Below are 27,094 nucleotides of genomic sequence, written 5' to 3'. Positions count from 1 at the left end.
AGACCACACCTGTCTATTATTAATAACTATGCTCTAATAGTCATAGATTAGACTTTAATTATATAACTCGGAAATCTTGGGGGTAGCTATCAAGATGGCGGAGTAGTACGACATGACCTGTATATATGCTGTCTACAGGAGACCCATGTCAGACCTAGGGACACATACGGACAATGAGGTGATGGGAGAAAGATTTTCCATGCAACTGGAAATCAAAAGAAATCTGGAGTAGTAATACTCATATCAGACTAAATAGACTTTAAAGACTGTTACAAGCGATAAGGATGGACACTACATAATGATCAAGGGATCAATCCAAGGAGAAGATATAACAATTCTACATATTTATGCACCCAACATAGGAGCACCTCAATACATAAGGCAAATGCTAACAGCCATAAAACGAGAAATGGACAGTAACACAATCTTAGTGCAGGACTTTAACACCTCACCTACACCAATGGACAGATCATCCAGACAGAAAATCAATAAGGAAACACAAGATTAAATGACACATTAGACCAGATAGACTTACTTGATACTTGTAGGATATTCTGTCTGAAAACAGAAGAATACACTTTCTTCTCAAGAGCACAGGAAACGTTCTCCAGGATAGATCACATCTTGGGTCACATCAAGCCCTGGTAAATTTAAGAAAACAAATCATATCAAGCAACTTCTCTGACCACAATGCTATGCAGTTAGAAATCAATTACAGGAAATAAATGTAAAAAAACACAAACACATGGAGGCTAAATAATGTGTTATTAAGTAACCAATGGCTCACTGAAGAAATCAAAGAGGAAATCAAGAAATACCTAGAGACAAATGATGATCGAAAACCTATGGGATGAAGCAAAAGCAGTTCTAAGAGGGATGTTTATAACAATACAATCTTACCTCAGGAAATAAGACAACTCTCAAATAAACAACCGAACCTTACACCTAAAGCAACTAAAGAACAAATTAAACCAAAGGTTAATAGAAGGAAAGAAATCATAAAGATGAGAGAAGAAATAAATGAAATGGAGACAAAACAATAGCAAAGATCAATGAAACTAAAAGCTGGTTCTTTGATAAGATAAACATTTAGCCAGACTTAGCAAGAAAAAAAGGGACAGGACTCAATTCAATAAAATTAGAAATGAAAAGGAAGTTAAAACTGACACTGCAGAAATACAAAGGATCATAAGAGACAACTACAAGCAACTATATGCCAGTAAAATGGACAACCTAGAAGACATGGACAAATTTCTTAGAAAGGTACAACCTTCTGAGACCAAACCAGGAAGAAATAGAAAATATGAACAGACCAATCACAAGTACAGAAATTGAAACTGTGCTTTAAAAGCTTTTGACAAACAAAAATCAAGGACCAGATGACTTCACGGGCGAATTCTATCAAACATTGAGAAAAGAGCGAACATGCATCCTTCTGAAACTCTTCCTAAAAATTACAGAGGAAGGAACAGTCCCAAGCTCATTCTATGAGGCCACCCATCACTCTGATACCAAAATCAGACAAAAATATCACACAGAAAAGAAAATTACAGGCCAACATCACTGATGAATACAGATGCAAAAATCCTCAACAAAATACTAGCAAACAGAATCCAACAACACATGAAAAGAATCATACACTGTGATCAAGTGGGATGTATCCCAGGGATGCAAGGATTCTTCAATATCCACAAATCAATCAGTGTAATACACCACATCAACAAATGGAAGAATAAAAACCATATGATCTCAGTAGATACAGAAAATGCTTTTGTCAAATTTCAACACCCATTGATGATAAAAACTCTCCAGGAAGTGGGCATAGAGGGAACCCACCTCAATATAATAAAAGCCATATACCACAAACCCACAGTAAACATCATTCTCAAAGGTGATAAGCTGAAAGCACTTCCTCTAAGATCAAGAAGAAGACAAGGATGTCCACTCTCACCACTAATATTAAACATAGTTTTGGGAGTCCTAGCCACAATAATCAGAGAAGAGAAAGAAATAAAAGGAATCCAAACTGGAAAAGAAGAAGTAAAACTGTCACTGTTTGCAGATGACATGATACTCTACATAGAAAATCCTAAAGATGCCACCAGAAAACGAATAGAGCTCATCAATGAATTTGATAAAGTTATAGGATACAAAATTAATGCACAGAAATCTCTTGCACTCCTATACACTGACAACAAAAGATCAGAGAGAGAAACCAAGGAAATAATCCCATATACCATCACATCAAAAAGAATAAAATGCCTAGGAAAAACCTACTTAAGGAGGCAAAAGACCTGAACTCAGAAAACTATACCATACTGATGAAAGAAATCAAAGATGACACAAACAGATGGAGAGATATACATGCTCCTGGATTGGGAGAATCAACATTGTGAAAATGACTATACTACCCAAAGCAATCTACAGATTCAATGCAATCCCTATCAAATTACCAATGGCATTTTTCACAGAACTAGAACAAAAAATTTTACAATTTGTATGGAAACAAAAAAACCCCTGAATAGCCAAAGCAACCTTGAAAAAGAAAAATGGAGCTGGAGAAATCAGGATCTCTGAATTCAGACTATACTACAAAGCTACAGTAATCTAGACAGTATGGTACTGGCACAAAAACAGAAATATAGATCAATGGAACAGGATAGAAAGCCCAGAGGTAAACTCACACAAATATGGTCACCTTATCTTTGATAAAGGAGGCAAGACTATACAATGGAGAAAAAACAGTCTCTTCGATAAGTGGTGCTGGGAAAACTGGACAGCTACATGTAAAACAATGAAATGGAAACTCCCTAACACCATAGACAGAAATAAACTCAAAATGGATTAAAGACCTAAATGTAAGACTGGACTCTATAAAACTCTTAGAGGAAAACATAGGCAGAACACTCTATGACATAAATCATAGCAAAATCAGTTTTGGCCCACCTCCTAGAGAAATGAAAATGAAAACAAAAAGAAACAAATGGGAACTAATGAAACTTAAAACATTTGGACAGCAAAGGAAACCATAAACAAGATGAAAAGACAACCCTCAGAATGGGAGGAAATGTTTTCAAATGAAGCAATGGACAAAGGATTAATCTCCAAAATAGACAAACAGCTCATGGAGCTCAATATCAAAAAAACAAACAACCCAATTTCAAGACGACATACAGATGGCCAAGAGGTACATGAAGAGATGCTCAACAGAACTAATTATCAGAGAAATGCAAATCAAAACTATAATGAGGTATCACCTCACACTGGTCAGAATGTTCATCATCAAAAAATCTACAAACAAATGCTGGAGAGGGTGTGGTGAAAAGACAACCCTCCTGCACTGCTGGTGGGAACGTAAAAGGTACAGCCACTTTGGAGGACAGTATGGAGGTTCCTTAGAAAAACTGAAAATAAAGCTACCATTGATCCAGCAATCCCACTCCTGGGCATATATCCAGAGGCGACCATAATTCAAAAAGATACATGCACCGCAATGTTCATTGCAGTACTATATACAATAGCCAGGACACGGAAGCAACCTAAATGTCCATCAGTAGAGGAAAGGATAAAGACAATGTGGTACATATATACAATGGAATATCACTCAGCCAAAACAAATAACGAAATAATGCCATTTGCAGCAACCTAGATGGACCTAGTGATTGTCATACTGAGTGAAGTAAGTCCTAAAGAGAAAGACAAATATCATACGATATCACTTATATGTGGAATCTAAAAAACAGTGTACAAATGAACTTATCTACAAAACAGAAATAGTGTTAGAGATGTAGAAAACACACTTATGGTTACCAGGGGGTAAGGGAGGCAGGGATAAATTGGAAGATTGGGATTGATATGTACTATATATAGTATATATAACTAATATAACTGTATAACTAATAAGACCTACTATATAGTAAAGGGAACTCTACTCAATAGTCTGTAATGACCTATATAGGAAAAGAATCTAAAAAAAGAGTGGATATATGTATATGTATAACTGATTCACTTCACTGTACACCTGAAACTAACACATTGTAAATCAACTATACTCCAATAAAAATTAAAAAATAATAATAGCTACATGTGAAATGATTCTCACAGAATATCTACTGAATGCTGGCAGAAGACCACAGACTGCTGAAAGGGCAAGAAACTCGGCACATAACCAGGGAGGATAAAAGAAAGTTAGAAAGGAATTGGGATGGGACTTGTGGCCCTGGGAGAGAGCTGTGAAATACAGAAAGTTCCTGCCCCCTGGGTAGCCCCTTAGCTGGCTAGGAGATTGGCCTGGACAGAAAGGGAGCTTCAGATCCTTGAGGGAGAGCACAGCAGCCAGTTAGTGGCAGCCAGAGCAGAGCAAGAACTGCACAGATGGTCAGTGTCACCACCCTGCAGTCCCCAGCCTGACTCACTCTTCTGGAGCGGGCCACATGCTGGAATTTGGGACTTGGAGATCAGAAATGGGGAGAGGACTGGGGTTGTCTGTGTGGAGACAGACTGGGGATGCTGGAATCCAGTGTGACCACAGCTGAGCTTTACATGGAAGAAGCTGGGGCTGCCTTAGAGGTCAGTTGCCATTGTTTGAGGGGTGCACGAGGGGAGAGGCAGGACCACATTGTAGTCTTTTTCCCTGGGTGCACTCGCTCCCAGAGGGCAGGAGGACACTGCCTGAACAGGCTCCAAGGGCTGTCATTAGCCACTACCCGTGCCCACCTGGACCCTGGGACTGGTCACAGGCCCCCCTCCACCTTCCTCCCGGACCCTTGGAGTGATCACAGGCAGCCGCCACCCTTGTGGAATACTGGAGTGGTCAGGAGCTGCCGCCCACCCAAACTCCAGGAGTGGTCGTGAGCCACCTCTGCTCCCATCCCATACTCCGGTGGTGCACCTGAGCTGCCACCTCAGCTGAGAACCCCAGAACTGGACACCAGCCACCACATCTACATACCCCTTAGCAAGGGATAATGACCAGCACATGCTGAGGAAAGAGGCGGCAGATATACATAGTGAAAATAGCCCTCGCACCAAATATACTAAACTCACAAGCTACACAGGGATGCCCGCACATATAAATAGCCCTCCAAGGCCATGGTAGATAATTGTTTCTCCTAAACTCACAGAATAAGAGAAATATAAGTAAAATGAAGAAGCAGAGGGACCACTTCCAGTTAAAACACCAAGAGCATTCCCCTAAAAGAACAAACAATGAAGCAGACCTCTTCAGTCTGACACTGAATTCAAAAAGGGGATAATGACAATACTGAAGGAATTAAGAAAGACTATTGACAGAAAAGCAGAGTTACTGTAAAAAGAAACTAGAAACTAGAAAGAGGAACCAAGAAAAATTAGAAAACTCATTTGCAGAGATGAAAACCGAGCTAAAGGCTATGAAGAGCAGAATGAATAATGCAGAAGAATGAAAAGTGACCTGGAAGATAGAATAATGGAAATCACTCAATTGGGACAGAACACAGAAAGCCAAATAAAAAAAAAAAAAAAAGAAAGCAATATAATAGACCTATGGGATAATATGAAGTGTGCCAATCTACACATAATAGGGATTCCAGAAGAGGAAGAAAGAGAAAAGGGGATCGAAAATGTATTTGAAGAAATTATGGCTAAAAACTTGCCAAACCCAAAGAAGGAAACAGATATCCAGGTACAGGAAGCATAGAGGATTGCGAACAAGATAAACCCAAACAGACCTACACCAAGACATACTATAATAAAAATGGCAAAAGTTAAAAATAAAGAGAGGATTCTAAAGGCAGGAAGACAAAAACAAAGAGTTAAATATAAGGGAACCCCCATAAGGCTATCAGCTGATTGGTCTACAGAAACTTTGTAGGCCAGAAGGGAGTGGCAAGGTATAGTCAAAGCCCTACAAGGGAAAAATCTGCAACCTAGGATACTCTACCCAGCAAGATTACCATTTAGAAGAGAAGGAGAGATAAAGAATTTCTCAGACAAGCAAAAACTAAAAGAATACAGCAATACTAAACCTATCCTAAAGTAAATATTGAAAGGTTCTCTGGGATTTCCCTTTAAGTGATTAAGACTCCACACTTCCACTGCAGGTGACATGGGTTCGATCCCTGGTTGGGGAACTAAGATCCCTCAGGCCATGTGGCATGGCCAAAAAATAAAAGGTAAAAGACAAAGAAAGGTCTTCTCTAAATAGAAAAGAAGTAAGAATCTATAGGAAAGAGAAAATTACAATTGGAACAGAAATCACTTAAATAAGCCAGAACAAAGATTAAAAAAGAAATCAAAAAGTTTTTCTGTGAAAGTGATGATAACCACAGTGAACAACAAAAGATGAACATGAAGATGTAAGAGGACATCAAAATCAAAAAATGTGGGGGAGGAGAATAAGAAAATCAGACTTTTTTCCCCAGAATGTGTTTGAGCCTATATGACTACCAGTCTAAGGCAAGTAGATATAGGAAGGGGTTAACACACTTGAAAAACAGGGTAACCACAAATCAAAAACATACAACAGACTTAAAAAAACCAAAAAAGAAGGAACATAAATATAAAACAAAAGAAGATCATCAAGCCACCAAAGGAAAAACAAAGAGAAAAAGGAAGGGACAAAGAAGAAATATAAAATCAATGGGAAAACAAGGTTTCAAATGGCAATAAATGCATATCTATCAATACTTACCTTAAATGTCAATGGACTAAATGCTCCAATCAAAAGACAGAGTGGCAGATTGGACAAAAAAAACAAGAGCCTACAGTATGCTGCCTACAAGAGAACCACTTTAGGGCAAAGGACACACATAGATTGAAAGTGAGCAGGTGGAAAAAGATATTTCATGCAAATGGACATGTCAAGAAAGCAGGGGTCACAATACTCACATCAGACAAAATAGACTTTAAAACAAAGGCCACGGAGAAAGAGAAAGGACACTGTATAATGATAAAAGGATCAATACGTGAAGAAGGTTTTACACTCATCAACATATATGCACCTAATATAGGAGCACCCAAATACATAAAACAAATACTAAGAGACATACGGGGAAAATTGACAGGAATACAATAATAGTAGATTAACACCTCACTCACATCAACGCACATGTATTTCAGACAGAGAATCAGTAAGGCAACAGAGATCCTAAATGATAAAATAGAACAGTTAGACTTGAGTGGTATTTTCAGGACACTACATCCCCAAAAAAGAGAATACACATTCATTTCAAGTGCACATGGTACCTTCTCTAGGACTGACCACATGGTAGGGCACAAAACAAGCCTCAACAAATTTAAGAGTGTAGAAATTATCTCAAGCATCTTTTCTGACCACAACAGCATGAAACTAGAAATTAACCACAGAAAAATAAGTGCAAAAACAAATGATTATATGGAGACTAAACAACATGCTACTAAAAAACCAATGGGTCAATGATGAAATCAAAGAGGAAATTAACAAATTCCTTGAGACAAATGACAATGAAAATACAACCATACAAAATCCATGGGATGCAGCAAAAGCAGTTCTTAGAGGGAAGTTCATAATGAAATAGGTCTTCCTCAAAAAACAAGAAAAATTTCAAATAAACAACCTAACCTACCAGTTAAAAGTATTAAAAAGAGAAAAACAAAACCTAAAGTCAGCAGAAGGAAGGAAAGAATAAACATGAGAGAGGAAATAAATAAAATAGAGATTCAAAACATAGAAAAAAATAACAACACTAAGAGCTGGTTCTTTGAAAGGATAAACAAGATTGAGAAACCACTGGTCAGGCTCACCAAGAATAAAAGAGAGAGAACCCAAATAAATAAAATAATAAATGAAAGAGGAGACATAACAACTGTCACTGCAGAAATACAAAACAACCGTAAGGGAATACTATGAACAATTACATGCCCCAAAATTTGACAACCTAGAAGAAATGGACAAGTTTCTAGAAACATACAGCCCACCAAAACTGATTCAAGGAGAAATAGGTAATTTGAACAGACCAATCACTAAAAATGAAATAGAATATGTAATTAAAAACAAACAAACAAAACACACTCCCTACAAACGAAACTCCAGGACCAGATGGCTTCACAGGCAAATTCTACCAAACATACAAAGAAAAACATACTGATCCTTCTCAAACTCTTCCAAAAGATTGAAGAGGAGGGAACACTCCCAAGGCATTCTATGAAGCCACCATCACCCTGATAACAAAATTGGACAATGACACCACCAAATAAAGAAATTTACAGACCAATATATTTGATGAATATAGATACAAAAGTTCTCAACAAAATATTAGCAAACCAAATCCACCAACACATAAAAAAAAAATCATACACCACGACCGAGTGGGATTCATCCCAAGTTCACAAGAATGGTTCAACATATGCAAATCAATCAATGTGACACACCACCTCAACAAAAGAAAAGAAAAACCACATGATCATCCCAATAGATGCAGAAAAAGCATCTGTTAGAATTCAACATCCATTCGTGATAAAAACACTTATGAAAGTGGTTACAGAGGGAAAGTATCTCAACATAATAAAAGCTATCTATGACAAACCCACAGCCAAAATAATACTCAAAGGTGAAAAGCTGAAAGCCTTCCCACTAAAATCTGCAACAAGACATTGCTCACTCTCACCACTTCTATACAACATAGTATTGGAAGTCCTAGCCACAGTGATCAGAAGAGAAAAAGAAAAACAAAAGGTATCCAAATTATAAGGGAAGAGGGGAAGAGGTAACATTGTCATTATATACAAATGATATGATACTATATAGAGAAAACCCTAAAGATGCCATACAAAAACTACTAGAATTGGTAAACAAATTCAGCAAGGCAGCAGGATACAAGCTTAACATACAGAAATCAGTTGCATTTGTTTACGCCAACAATGAAATATCAGAAAGGGAATGCATAAAAACAATATCTTTTTAAATTGCAACCCCCCAAAATAAAATACTAAGGAATAAACCTCAGCAAGGAATGAAAGACTTACACACTGAGAACTATAAAACACTAATAAAGGAAATTGAAGATGATTCAAAGAAATGGAAAGATATCCCATGCTCTGGGATTAGAAGAATTAGTATTGTTAAAATGTCCATACTACCCAAAGCAATCTACAGATTTAATGTGATCCCTATAAAATTACCCATGACATTTTTTACAGAACTAGAACAAATAATCCTGAAATTCATATGCAACCATAAAAGACCCAGAATTGCCAAAGCAATCCTGGGTGCGGTGGGGGTGGGGGGAAACAGGAGGCATAACCCTCCTAGACTCCAGACAATATTATGAAGCCACAGTAATCAAAACAGCATAGTATTTGCACAAAAACAGACATAGGGATCAATGGAGCAGAATAGAAAGCCAAGAAATAAACCCACACACCTATGGTCAATAAATCTTAGACAAAGGAGGCAAGAATATACAATGGGAAAAAAGACACTCTCTTCAGCAAGGTGTATTGGGAGGGTTGGAAAGCCATATGTCAATCAATGAAAGTAGAGCACACCCTCTCACTGCAAACAAAAATAAACTCAAAATGGCTTAAAGACTTAAACATAACACATGACACTATAAAACTCCTAGAATAGAATGTTTTGCCTATATTCTCTGACATGAATCCTCCCAATATTTTCTTAGGTCAGTCTCCCAAGGCAATAGAAATAGAAACTAAAATAAACAAATGGGACCTAATCAAACTTACAAGCTTTTGCATAGCAAAAGAAACCATCAACAAAATGAAAAGACAACCTAAAGAATGGGAGGAAATATTTGCAAAATGATGTGACTGACAAGGACTTAATTTTCAAAATATACAAACAGCTTACACAATTCAACAACAAAAAACCCCCAAAGAATCCAATAGAAAACTGGGCAGAAGACATAAAGAGACATTTCTCTAAAGAAGAAATACAGATGGCCAATAGGCACATGAAAAGATGCTAAACATTGCTAATTATTAAAGAGATCAAAACTACAATGAGGTACCACTTCACACTGGTCAGAATGGCCATCATTAAAAACTCTACAAATAACAAATGCTGGAGAGGGTGTAGAGAAAAGGGAACCCTCCTACACTGTTGGTGGGAAATTAAGTCAGTGTAAACACTGTGGAAAACAGTATGGAGGTTCCTCAGGAAACTAAAACTAGAATTACCGTATGATCCAGCAATCCATTTCTGGGCATATATCCGGACAAAACTATAAATCAAAAAGATAGGGCTTCCCTGGTGGCACAGTGGTTGAGAGTCTGCCTGCCGATGCACGGGACACGGGTTCGTGTCCCGGTCCGGGAAGATCCCACATGCCGCGGAGCGGCTGGGCCCGTGAGCCATGGCCACTGAGCCTGTGCGTCCAGAGCCTGTGCTCCGCAACAGGAGAGGTCACAACAGTGAGAGGCCCATGTACCGCAAAAAAAAAAAAAAAAAAAAGATACACGCAGCAGTAGTATGTTCATACCGTAGTTATGTTCATAGCAGCAGTAGTCACAGTAGACAAGACATGGAAACAACCTAAGTGTCCATCAACAGATGAATGGATAAAGAAGATGTGGTACATAAATACAATAGAAAACTACTCAGACATAAAAAAGAATGAAATAATATCATTTGCAGCAACATGGGTGCAACTAGAGATTATCATACTAAGTGAAGTAAGTCAGAAAGAAAAGACAAATACCACATGATATCACTTACATGTGGAATCTAAAATATGGCACAAATGAACCTATCTATAAAACAGAAATAGAATCACATACATAGAGAACAGACTGGTAGTTGCCAAGGGGGTGGGAGATGGATGGATTGGGACTGTGGGATTAACAGATGCAAACTGATATATATAGAATGGATACACAACAAGGTCCTACTATATAGCCCAGAAAACTATATTTAATATCCTGTGATAAACCATAATAGAGAAGAATATGAAAAATAACGTATATACATGTATAACTGAGTCACTTTGCTGTATAGCAGTAATTAACACAACACTGTAATTCAACCATACTTCAATAACAGACACCTCATATGAAAAATAAATTTGGAAATCTTGCAAAATCTATTTGAAGATTTTCATATCTAGTTATTCAATTAAGTTTTGCCTTAGCCAAAGTTTACAAATCCTATTAATTCTATCCAAAAATGGCAGGAATCTCTTGTGATTCTTTGTATTTTTATGTTATCAACTGTAATGTCTCTTTTTTTATTTATAATTTTATTTATTAGAGCACTTTCACTTTTTTCTTGGTAAGTCTAGCTAAAACTTTTTCTATTTTCATTATCTTTACAAAAAACAGCTCTTAGTTTCATTGATCTTTTCCATTGTCCTCTCAGTCTCTATTTCTATTCTGATTTTTATTATTTCCTTCATTCCACTAACTCTGGGGTTTATTCTTGTTTTTGGCGGGTTCCTTGAGGTGTAGAATTAGGTTTTTTTACTTGAGGTTTTTCTCGTTTACTGATGTAGGCATTTATCATGATAAACTTCCCTCTTAGAACTGTGCTTGCTGCATCCCATAAAATTTGGCATGTTGTTTCCATTTTCATTTGTCTTAAGATTTTTTTTTAATTTCCCTTTGATTTCTTCTTTGACCCATTGGATTTTCAAGAGCATGTTGTTTAATCTCCATGTATTTATGAATCTTCCATTTTCTTCATGAAACTAATTTCTAGTATCGTAACACTGTGGTCAGCAGAGATATGTGGTATGACTTCAATCTTCTTAAGTTCAAGACTTGTTTTGTGGCCTAACATGATCTATCCTGGAGAACATGTTTTTGAGAATATTGTGCTTTCTGCTACTCTTTGATGGAATGTTCTGTATATGTCTGTTAGATTCATCTAAAGTGTAAATCAATTAAATGTTTCTTTATTGATTTCTGTCTGGATGATCTATCCATTATTTAAATTGGAGTATTGAAATCTGCTACTATTTTTATATTGCTGTCTATTTCTCCCTTCAGATTTCTTAATATTCACTTTGTATATTTAGATGCTCCTATTTTGGGGTACATATTCACAAATGTTTTATCTTCGTAACGAATTAACCCCTTTATCACTCTATAATAAAGTGCCTCTTGTTACATTCTTTAGCTAAAGTCTACTTTGTCTAATATAAGTATAGGTACTCCTGCTTTCTTTGGGCTTGCATTTGCATCGACTATCTTTTTCTATCCCTTCACTGTCAGTCCACACGTGTCCTTAAAACTGAAGTGAGTCCCTTGGAGGCAACATATAGTTGGGAATTGTTTTTTCAATCCATTCAGCCACTCTGTTTTTTGATTGGAGACTTTAGTCTATTTACATTTAAAGTGGTTATTGGTAGGTAAGTACTTACTACTGCCATTTTGTTAACTGTGTTCTGGTTGGTTTTATTGCCACATTGTTCCTTACTTTCCTTTTCACTTCCTTTGTGATTTGATGATTTTCTGTAGTGGTACACTTTGATTCCTTTATCTTTTGTGACTCTACTATAGGTTTTTGTTTTGTAGTTACCATGACACTTTCTTAAAAAGTCTTATAGGTATAACAGTCTATTTTATACCATTAACAACTTTATTTTGAACACATACTAAAGCTCTACAAACTTTACGCATCTTATGTTTTAATGTCGCAATTTCCCTCTTTTTATATTTTGTATCCATTAATAAATTATTGAAATTATATTTTCAATATAATACTTTTCAGTACATATATACTTTTGTCTCTTAAATTTTACACTATATTTATAAGAAATTCACCCACCATCATTACCATATTAGCGTATTGTGAATTTAACTACATATTTACCTTTACCAGGGCATTTTATACTTTCTTGCTTCATGTTATTAATTAACATCCTTTCATTTCCACTTGAAGAAGGCTCTTTAAGATTTCTTATAAGGCCAGTATCATGGCCTTCACTTCACCAATTTCCTTTACTTTTGTTTGGTGGAAAACTCTTTATCTCTCCTTCAATTCTGAAGAATAATATTGCTGGGTAGATTTCTTGGTTGGCAGTTTTTTCCCAGCACTATAAATATATCATCCCACTTCATTCTGGCCTACAAGGTTTCTGCTGAAAATTCCTATGACAGTCTATGAGGGCTTCCTTGTAAGTAACAAGTTGCTTTTTTCTTGCTCCTTTTAAGATTCTATGTCTTTAATTTCCAAGATTTTAATTATAATGTGTCTGGTTTGTGTCTCTTTAGAGTCATCTTTTTGTTTTTTTTTTGGTATTCTGTGGGCCTCCTGGATATAGATGTCAACTTCTCTCCCCAAATTAGGGAAGTTTTCAGCCATTATTTCTTTGAAGAAGCTTTGTGCCTCTTGCTCACTCTATTCTCCCTCTGGGACCCCTTTAATACATATAGTGGACCATTTGATGGTATCCCATAAGTCCCTGTAGGTATCCTCACTCTTTTTCATCCTTTCTTCTCTGACAGATTGAATTCCACTGCCCTGTTTTCAAATTTACCAGTCCTTTCTTTCTTTTAATCTAGTCTGCTACTGAACTCTACTATTATCTAATTCAGTTGTTATATTCTTCAGCTCTGTGATTTCTGTTTGGTACTTTAAAATATTTTCTGTTTCTCTTTTGATATTCTCAATTTGTTTATGAATGGCCTTCCTGATCTTGGTGAGCATCTTTTTTTTTTTTTTTTTTAATTTATTTTTGGCTGCGTTGGGTCTTCGTTGCTGCTCTGGGGCTTTCTCTAGTTGAGGTGAGCGGGGGCTACTCTTCATTGTGGTGCACAGGCTTCTCATTGTGGTGGCTTCTCTTGTTGCAGAGCACAGGCTCTAGGGTGTGTGGGCTTCAGTAGTTGTGGCACACAGGCTCAGTAGTTGTGGCTTACAGGCTCTAGAGCGCAGGCTCAGTAGTTGTGGCACACAGGCTCTAGAGCGCAGGCTCAGTAGTTGTGGCACATGGCCTTAGTTGCTCTGCGTCATGTGGGATCTTCCCAGACCAGGGCTTGAACCCATGTCTCCTGCATTGGCAGGTGGATCCTTAACCACTGCGCCACCTGGTGAGCATCTTTATGACCACTAATTTGAACTTTCAGGTAAATTACATATCTCCATTTCATTAAGGTCTGTTTCTAGAGTGCTGTCATGTTATTTATTTGGAACATACTCCTCCATTTCTTTATTTTCCTCAACTATCTGTTTCGGTTTCTGTGCGTTAGATGAAACATCCACTTCTCCCAGTGTTGATAGAATGGTCTTCTATTGGCAATGAACTTTGACAATATACCTGGCCTGTGCTGCTAATTGTCTCTAAACTTTTGTGATTGTTCAAGTCACTCCCTTTGTTCTTAGAGGTACCTAGTAGTTAAGGATTTGCTAAAGCACCAATGTCCCAAAGGGGAGAATTACATTCAGCACCTTGCACAGGCTGATTAGAAGCTGGACCCTCAGGTAGCTGCTGAGAAAGTAGTAGCTAAGCCCCTTCCTGGAAGAAACTGGGGGGTGGGCACTTTTGCCTGCTCCCTCTGTGCTGGACTTATGTATGAAGCCACAGAAGTGGTGCTCCTGCACCCTTTAGAACTGCTTCTTGGTTTTCCACAGTCCTGTGGGACTACTAAATGCAAAACTCATTGGCTATCAGTGCTAGTGATCCAGAGGGCTGACTCTCAGATGGCTGCCACAAAAGATTTGGCACCAGAATTATGTACAAGCTCTTTACCAGAAGATATTGGCAACTTGGTTTTATTGTTGGAACTGGTTGGAGGGAGAAAGTGGGGGATGTGTTCTCCAGCTGCTCTGGTCCCTATGGAGGACTGCAGCCAGCCCCTAGATGTATGCTTAGAAAGCTGGCCCTCAGTCAACAGCTTTTAAAGAATGCAGATAAACCCCTTTCAGGGAAAGATTGGGAGATGGAATTTTTGTCTGCTCCTATTGTGTTGATCCCTGGGCAGACAGCCAATTAAAAACTGCCTCTTTGTTTGCTACTATTATCTATCAGTATATACCATCTACAAATGATTTATACATATATATAATATATAAATATATATCATTTATACATATATATGTTTGCAAATAAATGACATTATACATTAAAAACCGTAAAGATTCCACCAAGAAACTGTTAGAACAAATAAATTCAGTAACGTTTCAGGATACAAAATTAATATACAAAAATAAGTTGTGTTTCTATACACTAAAAATGAACTATCACAAAGAGAAAGCAAGAGAACAATCCCATTTAAAATTACATCAAAAAGAATAAAATACCTCAGAGAATTTAACCAAGGTCAAAGGCCTGTACATTGAAACCTATAAGACATTGATAAAAGATACAAATAAATGGAAACATATTCCATGCTCATGTTTTAGTGAATTAACATTGTTAAGATGTCCATACTACCCTAAACAATTTATAGATTCAATGCAATCCATATCAAAATTCCAATGGCATATTTCACTGGTATAGAACAAACTATCCTAAAATTTGTATGGACCCACAGAAGACCCCCAAATAGCCAAAGCCATCCTTGGAGAGAACAAAGCTGGAGGCATCACATTTACTGATGAAAAACTATATTACAAGACTATGATAATCAAAACATTAATGTATCAGCATAAAAACAGACACACAGATCAAACGAACAGAATAGAAAGTAAAGAAATTGACCCACACATAAATGGTCAATTAATTTATGTCAAAGGAGCCAAGAATATACAGTGGGCAACAGATAGCCTCTTCAATTAATGAGGTTGAGAAACCAGACAGCCACATGCCAAAGAATGAAATGGGACCACTATCTACATCATACACATGGAACAACTCAAAATGGATTAATGAGTTGAATAACTCGAAATGGATTAAAGAGATATCAGCTTAAACCTGTTAGTATGGCTAATACCAACAGACAAGAGATAACAGGATGGCTATTATCAAGAGACAAGGGATAACAAGTGTTGCATAGGATGTGGAGAAAAAAGAACCTATGTGCACTGTTTATGGGAATGTAAATATTTGCAGCCACTATGGAAAACAGTATGGATGCTCCTCAAAATTTAAAACTAGAACTACTATATGATCCAGCAATCCTACTTCTGGGTGTTTATCGAAAGGAAGCAAAATCACCATCTCAGAAATCTATCTGCACCTCCAATCTGCCAGCACCCCCATATTCACTGCAGCATTATTTACAATAGCCAAGAAATGGAAACAACTTAAGCGTCCATGGATGAATGTATAAAGAAGATGTGGTATATATACACATATTACTTAGCTATAAAAAAAGAAGGAAACCTTGACATCTAGGACACCATGGTTGGACCCTGTAACTTAGCATAACTTACACGTTATGCTAAGTAAAATAAATCAGACCGAGAAAGATAAATATTGTAAGGTATCACTTATATGTGGAATCTTAAACAAACAAATAAACTCATTGATACAGAAAACAGGTTGGTAGTTGCCAGAGATTGGGAGTAGAGGGTAGGCAAAATGGGTGAAAGTGGTCAAATGGTACAAACTTCTAGTTATAAGATAAATAAATCCTGGGGATGTAATGTACAGCATGATAAGTATCATTAACAATACTGTATGTATATGTGAAAGTTGCTTAGAGTGTACACCCAAAAAGTCCTCATCACAGAAAAAAAAATTTAACGATTGTGGTGATGCTAGTTAACTTGAGTTAATAATTTTGCAATATATACATGTATCAAACACATATAACTAATACCATGTTATAGATCAATGATATCCCAATTAAAAAAGGATAAAAGGCATTAGGAGGTACACACACACAAACACATACATACACACACGTATATTAAACAATTTAAAATTTATTTTCAAGGAAAAAGAAACTGCCCTGAGAAGGTAATGTGATATCTAATTTGATATCCAGAGAAGGATCTTGCCCCAAACCATGGAGCTAATTTAATTGATAGAGTTAGGACTCAAACCACATTTTCTGATCTCACTTCTAGTGTTTTTTACACTACAATGCTAGAACAGCATTTCCCAACCTGTGATCCAAGGAGCAGTGATTTCTGGAGCTGACAAGAGGAATTCTGTGAATGAAAAAAAAGGAATGGAATATTCATAGGCAATAAATTTGAAGGGTTGTTTTAACTGATTTCTGTAAAGAACAGCTTCCCAGAGTCTTTTATTTTTTTTTTATTTTTTATTTTTTTTAAACATCTTTATTGGAGCATAATTGCTTTACAATGGTATGTTAGTTTCAGCTTCACAACAAAATGAATCAGTTATATATATACATATGTTCCCATATCTCTTCCCGCTTGCATCACCCTCCCTCCCACCCTCCCTATCCCACCCCTCCAGGCGGTCACACAGCACCGAGCTGATCTCCCTGTGCTATGCGGCTGCTTCCCACTAGCTATCTACCTTACGTTTGGTAGTGTATACATGTCCATGCCTCTTTATTGCTTTGTCACCGTTTACCCTTCCCCCTCCCCATAGCCTCAAGTCCATTCTCTAGTAAGTCTGTGTCTTTATTCCTGTTTCACCCCTAGGTTTTTCATGACATTTTTTTTTCTTAAATTCCATATATATGTGTTAGCATACGGTATTTGTCTCTCTCTTTCTGACTTACTTCACTCTGTATGACAGACTCTAGGTCTATCCACCTCATTACAAATAGCTCAATTTCGTCTCTTTTTATGGCTGAGTAATATTCCATTGTATATATGTGCCACATCTTCTTTATCCATTCATCCGATGATGGACACTTAGGTTGTTTCCATCTCTGGGCTATTGTAAATAGAGCTGCAATGAACATTTTGGTACATGACTCTTTTTGAATTATGGTTTTCTCAGGGTATATGCCCAGTAGTGGGATTGCTGGGTCATATGGTAGTTCTATTTGTAGCTTTTTAAGGAACCTCCATACTGTTCTCCACAGTGGCTGTATCAATTTACATTCCCACCAACAGGGTAAGAGGGTTCCCTTTTCTCCACACCCTCTCCAGCATTTATTGTTTGTAGATTTTTTGATGATGGCCATTCTGACTGGTGTGAGATGATATCTCATTGTAGTTTTGATTTGCATTTCTCTAATGATTAGTGATGTTGAGCATTCTTTCATGTGTTTGTTGGCACTCTGTATATCTTCTTTGGAGAAATGTCTATTTAGGTCTTCTGCCCATTTTTGGATTGGGTTGTTTGTTCTTTTGTTATTAAGCTGCATGAGCTGCTTATAAATTTGGGAGATTAATCCTTTGTCAGTTGCTTCATTTGCAAATATTTTCTCCCATTCTGAGGGTTGTCTTTTGGTCTTCTTTATGGTTTCCTTTGCTGCGCAAAAGCTTTTAAGTTTCATTAGGTCCCATTTGTTTACTTTTGTTTTTATTTCCATTTCTCTAGGAGGTGGGTCAAAAAGGATCTTGCTGTGATTTATGTCATAGAGTGTTCTGCCTATGTTTTCCTCTAAGAGTTTGATAGTTTCTGGCCTTACATTTAGGTCTTTAATCCATTTTGAGCTTATTTTTGTGTATGGTGTTAGGGAGTGATCTAATCTCATACTTTTACATGTAGCTGTCCAGTTTTCCCAGCACCACTTATTGAATAGGCTGTCCTTTCTCCACTGTACATTTCTGCCTCCTTTGTCAAAGATAAGGTGACCATATGTGCGTGGGTTTATCTCTGGGCTTTCTATCCTGTTCCATTGATCTATATTTCTGTTTTTGTGCCAGTACCATACTGTCTTGATTACTGTAGCTTTGTAGTATAGTCTGAAGTCAGGAAGCCTGATTCCTCCAGCTCCATTTTTCGTTCTCAAGATTGCTTTGGCTATTCGGGGTCTTTTGTGTTTCCATACAAATTGTGAGATTTTTTGTTCTAGTTCTGTGAAAAATGCCAGTGGTAGTTTCATAGGGACTGCATTGAATCTGTAGATTGCTTTGGGTAGTAGAGTCATTTTCACAATGTTGATTCTTCCAATCCAAGAACATGGTATATCTCTCCATCTATTTGTATCATTTTTAATTTCTTTCATCAGTGTCTTATAATTTTCTGCATACACGTCTTTTGTCTCCTTAGGTAGGTTTATTCCTAGGTATTTTATTCTTTTTGTTGCAATGGTAAATGGGAGTGTTTTCTTGATTTCACTTTCAGATTTTTCATCCTTAGTGTATAGGAATGCCAGAGATTTCTGTGCATTAATTTTGTATCCTGCTACTTTACCAAATTCATTGATTAGCTCTAGTAGTTTTCTGGTAGCATCTTTAGGGTTCTGTATGTATAGTATCATGTCATCTGCAAACAGTGACAGCTTTACTTCTTCTTTTCCGATTTGGATTCCTTTTATTTCCTTTTCTTCTCTGATTGCTGTGGCTAAAACTTCCAAAACTATGTTGAATAAGAGTGGTGAGAGTGGGCAACCTTGTCTTGTTCCTGATCTTAGTGGAAATGCTTTCAGTTTTTCACCATTGAGGACGATGTTGGCTGTGGGTTTGTCATATATGGCCTTTATTATGTTGAGGAAAGTTCCCTCTATGCCTACTTTCTGCAGGGTTTTTATCATAAATGGGTGTTGAATTTTGTCAAAAGCTTTCTCTGCATCTATTGAGATGATCATATGGTTTTTCTCCTTCAATTTGTTAATATGGTGTATCACGTTGATTGATTTGCGTATATTGAAGAATCCTTGCATTCCTGGAATAAACCCCACTTGATCATGGTGTATGATCCGTTTAATGTGCTGTTGGATTCTGTTTGCTAGTATTTTGTTGAGGATCTTTGCATCTATGTTCATCAGTGATATTGGCCTGTAGTTTTCTTTCTTTGTGACATCCTTGTCTGGTTTTGGTATCAGGGTGATGGTGGCCTCGTAGAATGAGTTGGGGAGTGTTCCTCCCTCTGCTATATTTTGGAAGAGTCTGAGAAGGATAGGTGATAGCTCTTCTCTAAATGTTTGATAGAATTCGCCTGTGAAGCCATCTGGTCCTGGGCTTTTGCTTGTTGGAAGATTTTTAATCACAGTTTCAATTTCAGTGCTTGTGATTGGTCTGTTCATATTTTCTATTTCTTCCTGATTCAGTCTTGGTAGGTTGTGCCTTTCTAAGAATTTGTCCATTTCTTCCAGGTTGTCCATTTTATTGGCATAGAGTTGCTTGTAGTAATCTCTCATGATCTTTTGTATTTCTGCAGTGTCAGTCGTTACTTCTCCTTTTTCATTTCTAATTCTATTGATTTGAGTCTTCTCCCTTTTTTTCTTGATGAGTCTGGCTAATGGTTTATCAATTTTGTTTATCCTTTCAAAGAACCAGCTTTTAGTTTTATTGATCTTTGCTATCGTTTCCTTCATTTCTTTTTCATTTATTTCTGATCTGATTTTTATGATTTCTTTCCTCCTGCTAACTTTGGGGTTTTTTTGTTCTTCTTTCTCTAATTGCTTTAGGTGCAAGGTTAGGTTGTTTATTCGAGATGTTTCCTGTTTCTTAAGGTAAGATTGTATTGCTATAAACTTCCCTCTTAGAACTGCTTTTGCTGCATCCCATAGATTTTGAGTCGTCGTGTCTCCATTGTCATTTGTTTCTAGGTATTTTTTGATTTCCCCTTTGATTTCTTCAGTGATCACTTCGTTATTAAGTAGTGTATTGTTTAGCCTCCATGTGTTTGTATTTTTTACAGATCTTCTCCTGTGATTGATATCGAGTCTCATAGCGTTGTGGTCGGAAAAGATACTTGATACAATTTCAATTTTCTTAAATTTACCAAGGCTTGATTTGTGACCCAAGATATGATCTATCCTGGAGAATGTTCCATGAGCACTTGAGAAAAATGTGTATTCTGTTGTTTTTGGATGGAATGTCCTATAAATATCAATTAACTCCATCTCATTTAATGTATCATTTAAAGCTTGTGTTTCCTTATTTATTTTCATTTTGGATGATCTGTCCATTGGTGAAAGTGGGGTGTTAAAGTCCCCTACTATGAATGTGTTACTGTCGATTTCCCCTTTTATGGTTGTCAGTATTTGCCTTATGTATTGAGGTGCACCTATGTTGGGTGCATAAATATTTACAATTGTTATATCTTCCTCTTGGATCGATCCCTTGATCATTATATAGTGTCCTTCTTTGTCTCTTCTAATAGTCTTTGTTTTAAAGTCTATTTTGTCTGATATGAGAATTGCTACTCCAGCTTTCTTTTGGTTTCCATTTGCATGAAATACCTTTTTCCATCCCCTTACTTTCAGTCTGTATGTGTCTCTAGGTCTGAAGTGGGTCTCTTGTAGACAGCAAATATATGGGTCTTGTTTTTGTATCCATTCAGCCAATCTGTGTCTTTTGGTGGGAGCATTTAGTCCATTTACATTTAAGGTAATTATCGATATGTGTGTTCCCATTCCCATTTTCTTAATTGTTTTGGGTTTGTTATTGTAGGTCTTTTCCTTCTTTTGTGTTTCTTGCCTAGAGAAGTTCCTTTAGCAGTTGTTGTAGAGCTGGTTTGGTGGTGCTGAACTCTCTCAGCTTTTGCTTGTCTCTAAAGGTTTTAATTTCTCCATCAAATCTGAATGAGATCCTTGCTGGGTAGAGTAATCTTGGTTGTAGGTTTTTCTCCTTCATCACTTTAAGTATGTCCTGCCAGTCCCTTCTGGCTTGCAGAGTTTCTGCTGAAAGATCAGCTGTTAACCTTATGGGGATTCCCTTGTGTGTTATTTGTTGTTTTTCCCTTGCTGCTTTTAATATGTTTTCTTTGTATTTAATTTTTGACAGTTTGATTAATATGTGTCTTGGCGTGTGTCTCCTTGGATTTATCCTGTATGGAACTCTCTGTGCTTCCTGGACTTGATTAACTATTTCCTTTCCCATATTAGGGAAGTTTTCAACTATAATCTCTTCAAATATTTTCTCAGTCCCTTTCTTTTTCTCTTCTTCTTCTGGAACCCCTATAATTCGAATGTTGGTGCGTTTAATGTTGTCCCAGAGGTCTCTGAGACTGTCCTCAATTCTTTTCATTCTTTTTTCTTTATTCTGCTCTGCAGTAGTTATTTCCACTATTTTATCTTCCAGGTCACTTATCCGTTCTTCTGCCTCAGTTATTCTGCTATTGATCCCATCTAGAGTACTTTTAATTTCATTTATTGTGTTGTTCATCGTTGCTTGTTTCATCTTTAGTTCTTCTAGGTCCTTGTTAACTGATTCTTGCATTTTGTCCATTCTATGGTCCATTCTATCTCCAAGATTTCGGATCAACCTTACTATCATTATTCTGAATTCTTTTTCAGGTAGACTGCCTATTTCCTCTTCATTTGTTAGGTCTGATGGGTTTTTATCTTGCTCCTTCATCTGCGGTGTGTTTTTCTGTCTTTTCATTTTGCTTATCTTACTCTGTTTGGGGTCTCCTTTTTTGCAGGCTGAAGGTTCGTAGTTCCCGTTGTTGTTGGTGTCTGTCCCCAGTGGCTAAGGTTGGTTCAGTGGGTTATGTAGGCTTCCTGGTGGAGGGTACTAGTGCCTGTGTTCTGATGGATGAGGCTAGATCTTGTCTTTCTGGTGGGCAGGTCCACGTCTGGTGGTGTGTTTTGGGGTGTCTGTAGACTTATTATGATTTTGGGCCGCCTCTCTGCTAATGGGTGGGGTTGTGTTCCTGTCTTGCTAGTTGTTTGGCATAGGATGTCCAGCACTGTAGCTTGCTGGTCGTTGAGTGAAGCTGGGTGCTGGCGTTGAGATGGAGATCTCTCGGAAATTTTTGCTGTTTGATATTATGTGCAGCTGGGAGGTCTCTTGTGGATCAGTGTCCTGAAGTTGGCTCTCCCACCTCAGAGGCACAGCACTGACTCCTGGCTGCAGCACCAAGAGCCTTTCATCCACAGGGCTCCTTAATTTGGGATGATTGGTTGTCTATTCAGGTATTCCACAGATGCAGGGTATATCAAGTTGATTGTGGAGCTTTAATCCGCTGCTTCTGAGGCTGCTGGGAGAGATTTCCCTTTCTCTTCTTCTCACAGCTCCCAGGGGCTCAGCTTTGGATTTAGCCCCGCCTGTGCGTGTAGGTCGCCGGAGGGCGTCTGTTCTTTGCTCAGACAGGACGGGGTTAAAGGAGCCGCTGATTCGGAGGCTCCGGCTCACTCAGGCCCGGGGGTAGGGAGGGGCACGGAGTGTGGGGCGGGCCCGCGGCGGCAGAGGCCGGCGAGACGCCGCAGCCTGAGGCGCGCCTGTGCGTTCTCCCGGGGGAGTTGTCCCTGGATCCCGGGACCCTGGCAGTAGCGGGCTGCACAGGCTCCCCGGAAGGGCGTGCGGCCAGCGACCTGTGCTCGCACACAGGCCTCCCGATGGCGGCAGCAGCGGCCCTAGCGTCTCATGTCTGTCTCTGGGCTCCGCACTTTTAGCCGCGGCTCGCGCCCGTCCCCGGAGCTCCCCCAAGCAGCGTCCCCAATCCCCTCTCCTCGTGCACCAGGAAACAAAGAGGGACGCAAAAGTCTCCTGCCTCTTCGGCAGTTCCAGACTTCTCCCCGGACTCTCTCCCGGCCAGCCGCGGTGCACCAACGCCCTGCAGGCTGTGTTCACGCCGCCAATCTCAGTCCTCTCCCGGCGCTCCGACAAAAGTCGGAGCCTCAGCTCCCAATCCCGCCTGCCCCGGCGGGCGAGCAGACAAGCCTCTCGGCTGGCGAGTTCCGGTCAGCCCGATCCTCTGCGCTGGAATCTGTCCGCTTTGCCCTCCGCACCCCTGTTGCTGTGCTCTCCTCCGTGGCTCCCAAGCTCCCCCACTCCGCCTCCCGAAGTCTCCACCCGCGAAGGGGCTTCCTAGTGTGTGGACACTTTTCCTCCTTCACAGCTCTCTCCCGCTGGTGCAGGACCCGTCCCTATCCTTTTGTCTCTGTTTAGTTTTTTCTTTTGCCCTACCCAGGTACGTGGGGGGTTTCTTGCCTTTTGGGAGGTCTGAGGTCTTCTGCCAGCGTTCAGTAGATGCTCTGTCCCCAGAGTCTTTTAAAGGGCTAATGTGCATGATGAAAATACTTATAGACATAACTCTGTAAACTTGTTTAACCAGACACCTTGCCATCTTATTAACATTGCAGAAAACAGTTTCTACTAAACTCAGCTTTAGAAATGCTGTTTTAGTGGAAAAATTGTCTCCTAAATTTGAAATATCTGTATTTATGCAGAATTCTCAAAGGAAACACCCAGCAGCCTAATTTAGTTTCCTGATGTATATTATATTTCCCTTTTTTTTCCTTTAAAAATAATCTAGTTCCACTATTTACAATAACCAGGACATGGAAGCAACCTAAGTGTCCAGTAATAGATGAATGGATAAAGAAGATGTGGCACACATACACAATGGAATATTACTCAGCCATAAAAGGAAACAAAATTGAGTTATTTGTACTGCAGTGGATAGACCTAGAGTCTGTCATACAGAGTGAACTAAGTCAGAAAGAGAAAAACAAATACCATATGCTAACACATATATATGGAATCTAAAAAAAAAAAAGGTTCTGAAGAACCTGGGGTAGGTCAGGACAGGAATAACGATGCAGATGTAGAGAATGGACTTGAGGATATGGGGAGGGGGAACGGTAAGCTGGGACAAAGTGAGAGAGTGGCATGGACATATATACACTACCAAATGTAACATAGATAGCTAGTGGGAAGCAGCCGCATAGCACAGGGAGATCAGCTTGTGGCTTTGTGACCACCTAGAGGGGCAGGATAGGCAGGGTGGGAGGGAGACGCAAGAGGGAGGGGATATGGGGATATATGTATACGTATAGCTCTGTATCACTTTGTTATACAGAGGAAAATAACACAACATTGTAAAGCAATTATACTCCACTAAAGATGTTAAAAATATAAGAAAAAATACCAAAAATAGACAAATAAATAAGCTAGTTTGAGATAGCAAACTAGCAATCTCAAAGAGCACAAACAATTGAATGTTATGGATATCAAAATAGGTCTCCACAAGACAGATAACAATTTTTATGAGCTGGAGAACTATCCCCTAACTATAGCCGACATCCTGTAAGCTGATGATTATTGAAGAATCTCCTGATATTTATGTTAGTCATAGCTGTTGTACAGAGTAGCTGGGTCAGCTTTCTATGAACAACTGGAACTTGCGTCTGTCCTCAATGTTCAGTTCATGATATCTAGCTGGATGAATAAGAATATAGGGAAAAAGAACTATGATGAAAAAATTCCATTTGCTACTCCAACTAATGGGATGACACAGTTCATTCAACAAGCATTAATTTCATTCTTTCTTTTGGTTACTGTCCTAGAGAATATCTTAAGGAGTATCGTGTTGTTGCCTTTCTAGAGGGAGTGAAAGAATTGGACTACCTCTCACATACATAAGCAGCCACTACATACCATTTATATTATTTATAAAAACAAAATGACAATTGTTGGGCTCTTTATTTTACTAAGAATAATCACGAATTCTAATATAGAAAAGAAAAACTACTATTTTGAAGCCACAAGACCCAGGGTCAAGTTCTGAATACAGTTTGCAGTAGCCACATGTTACCCTCTCTATGCCTCAGTGGTAAAATAGTAAAAATAATGTCTGTCCTGAAACACCAATGACATGTTTTGGAAATTAAATAAATGTGTACCAGGTAAAGTATAAAGCCCTCAAACATTTTAAATACCATTAAATATGCTTTTAACTTAAAATTTCTCTTATGATATTGCGATTGAAAACTTTGAAGTTACCACAAGTGAGTAAAATGTATCTACATAAATTCTGTTCTATTCATATCAGCTGCAGTGGCATCAAAGTTCATAAATTGGAAAATGAATCTTGATTAGAATAAATCTTGAAATACTATTAAACTATTTTTTAGATGTAGTTTAGCAAAACACGGGGTGCTTTGCTCTGGTGTTTCATTTTATTTAATTCCATTCTAATGATATTTTTCTTATTTGGAAATCTAATGGCAAAGTCTTTCTTGCCTGAATAGCTATTCATCTGAAAAAAATATTTTTGAAATCACTGTCTAATCCTGAATCACACAACAGTAGGTTCCAAATCATAAACATCTCATGTGGAATAAGTTATTTTCTAGGTATCAGAATTTTCTTTCAAAATACAATTTTCATGACAAATTCAAAATCCAATCTACTGGAAAAACAGCCACTGCCAACACGCAAAACAAGACATTTCTGTAAAACTATGCATTATTTTTACACTAAACTCAAAGTTATATAACCTTCAGGCAACATTGCCTCAACACTGGCTAGGTACAATATGTATGTAAAAATATATCAGGATTTCCCATCAGGTAGTTGTGTGTGTAACCAGAAAAGTTGTACTATAGAATCATGACAGTATTAACTAGTTTTAATGTCTAATAGAAACATTATTCCAGCTAAATGTAATTGGTAACATTCGTACAGAACAACTGAAAAATGACGTAATGACAAAAAGAGACAATTTCAAATTTATAGAAAGCAACACCCTTAACTCTTAATTTCTTAATCCAATGCTATGTTTGGTGACCATTGGTGACATTTTGAAAGAGTCAAAGATAATACAGTATTTTACACTTGCTAGTTGTTTCTAAGGTTTTTGTTTTTGTTTAAAGATCTCCTGTTTAACTTTTTAAAAATAAAGTTTCTTTAATTTATGATACTGGGAAATTATTAGAAATGCAAGGAAGAAAACTAATTTTTAAATTCGTACAAAGCTGAAATCATCAATACCAAATTTACACACTTTTAAACACATTTAAACAAATTTGACATCATACTGAATAAATCATTTTATCTTGCATTTAATTGTTTTCCTACAATTAAAAGTTTTATATAAAGTTTACAATGACTGCCTGTAGTCATTTGAATATATTCCGTCTTATTTATTTATTATAAGACATTTAGTATATGTTAATTTTTCCTTTTCCTAATTGGTATGTGTGTTAAGTTGAAATATCTTCTTATCCTTTGTGAAACGGATGTACATTTGCATTATGGAGTTTATCGTTTCAGGTAAATTTTTTTTTCAGTAATGCAAATACAGATAGGAAGTATTTCATTTTATACAAAACCCTATAACAGCAATCACAACAAAAGTGAAGAAAACAACCCTGAAATGTATGAATTTCATACCTTTGAAGGCATGGAAATGCCTTCAAAGCTATGAGAGTGTTAATTTTTCTCTAATGCTTCACTTTGAACTATAAAGTT

The sequence above is a fragment of the Globicephala melas genome, chromosome 6, assembly GCF_963455315.2.
Source record: "Globicephala melas chromosome 6, mGloMel1.2, whole genome shotgun sequence".
Taxonomy (NCBI): domain Eukaryota; kingdom Metazoa; phylum Chordata; class Mammalia; order Artiodactyla; family Delphinidae; genus Globicephala; species Globicephala melas.
This window is presented reverse-complemented; position numbering follows the sequence as displayed.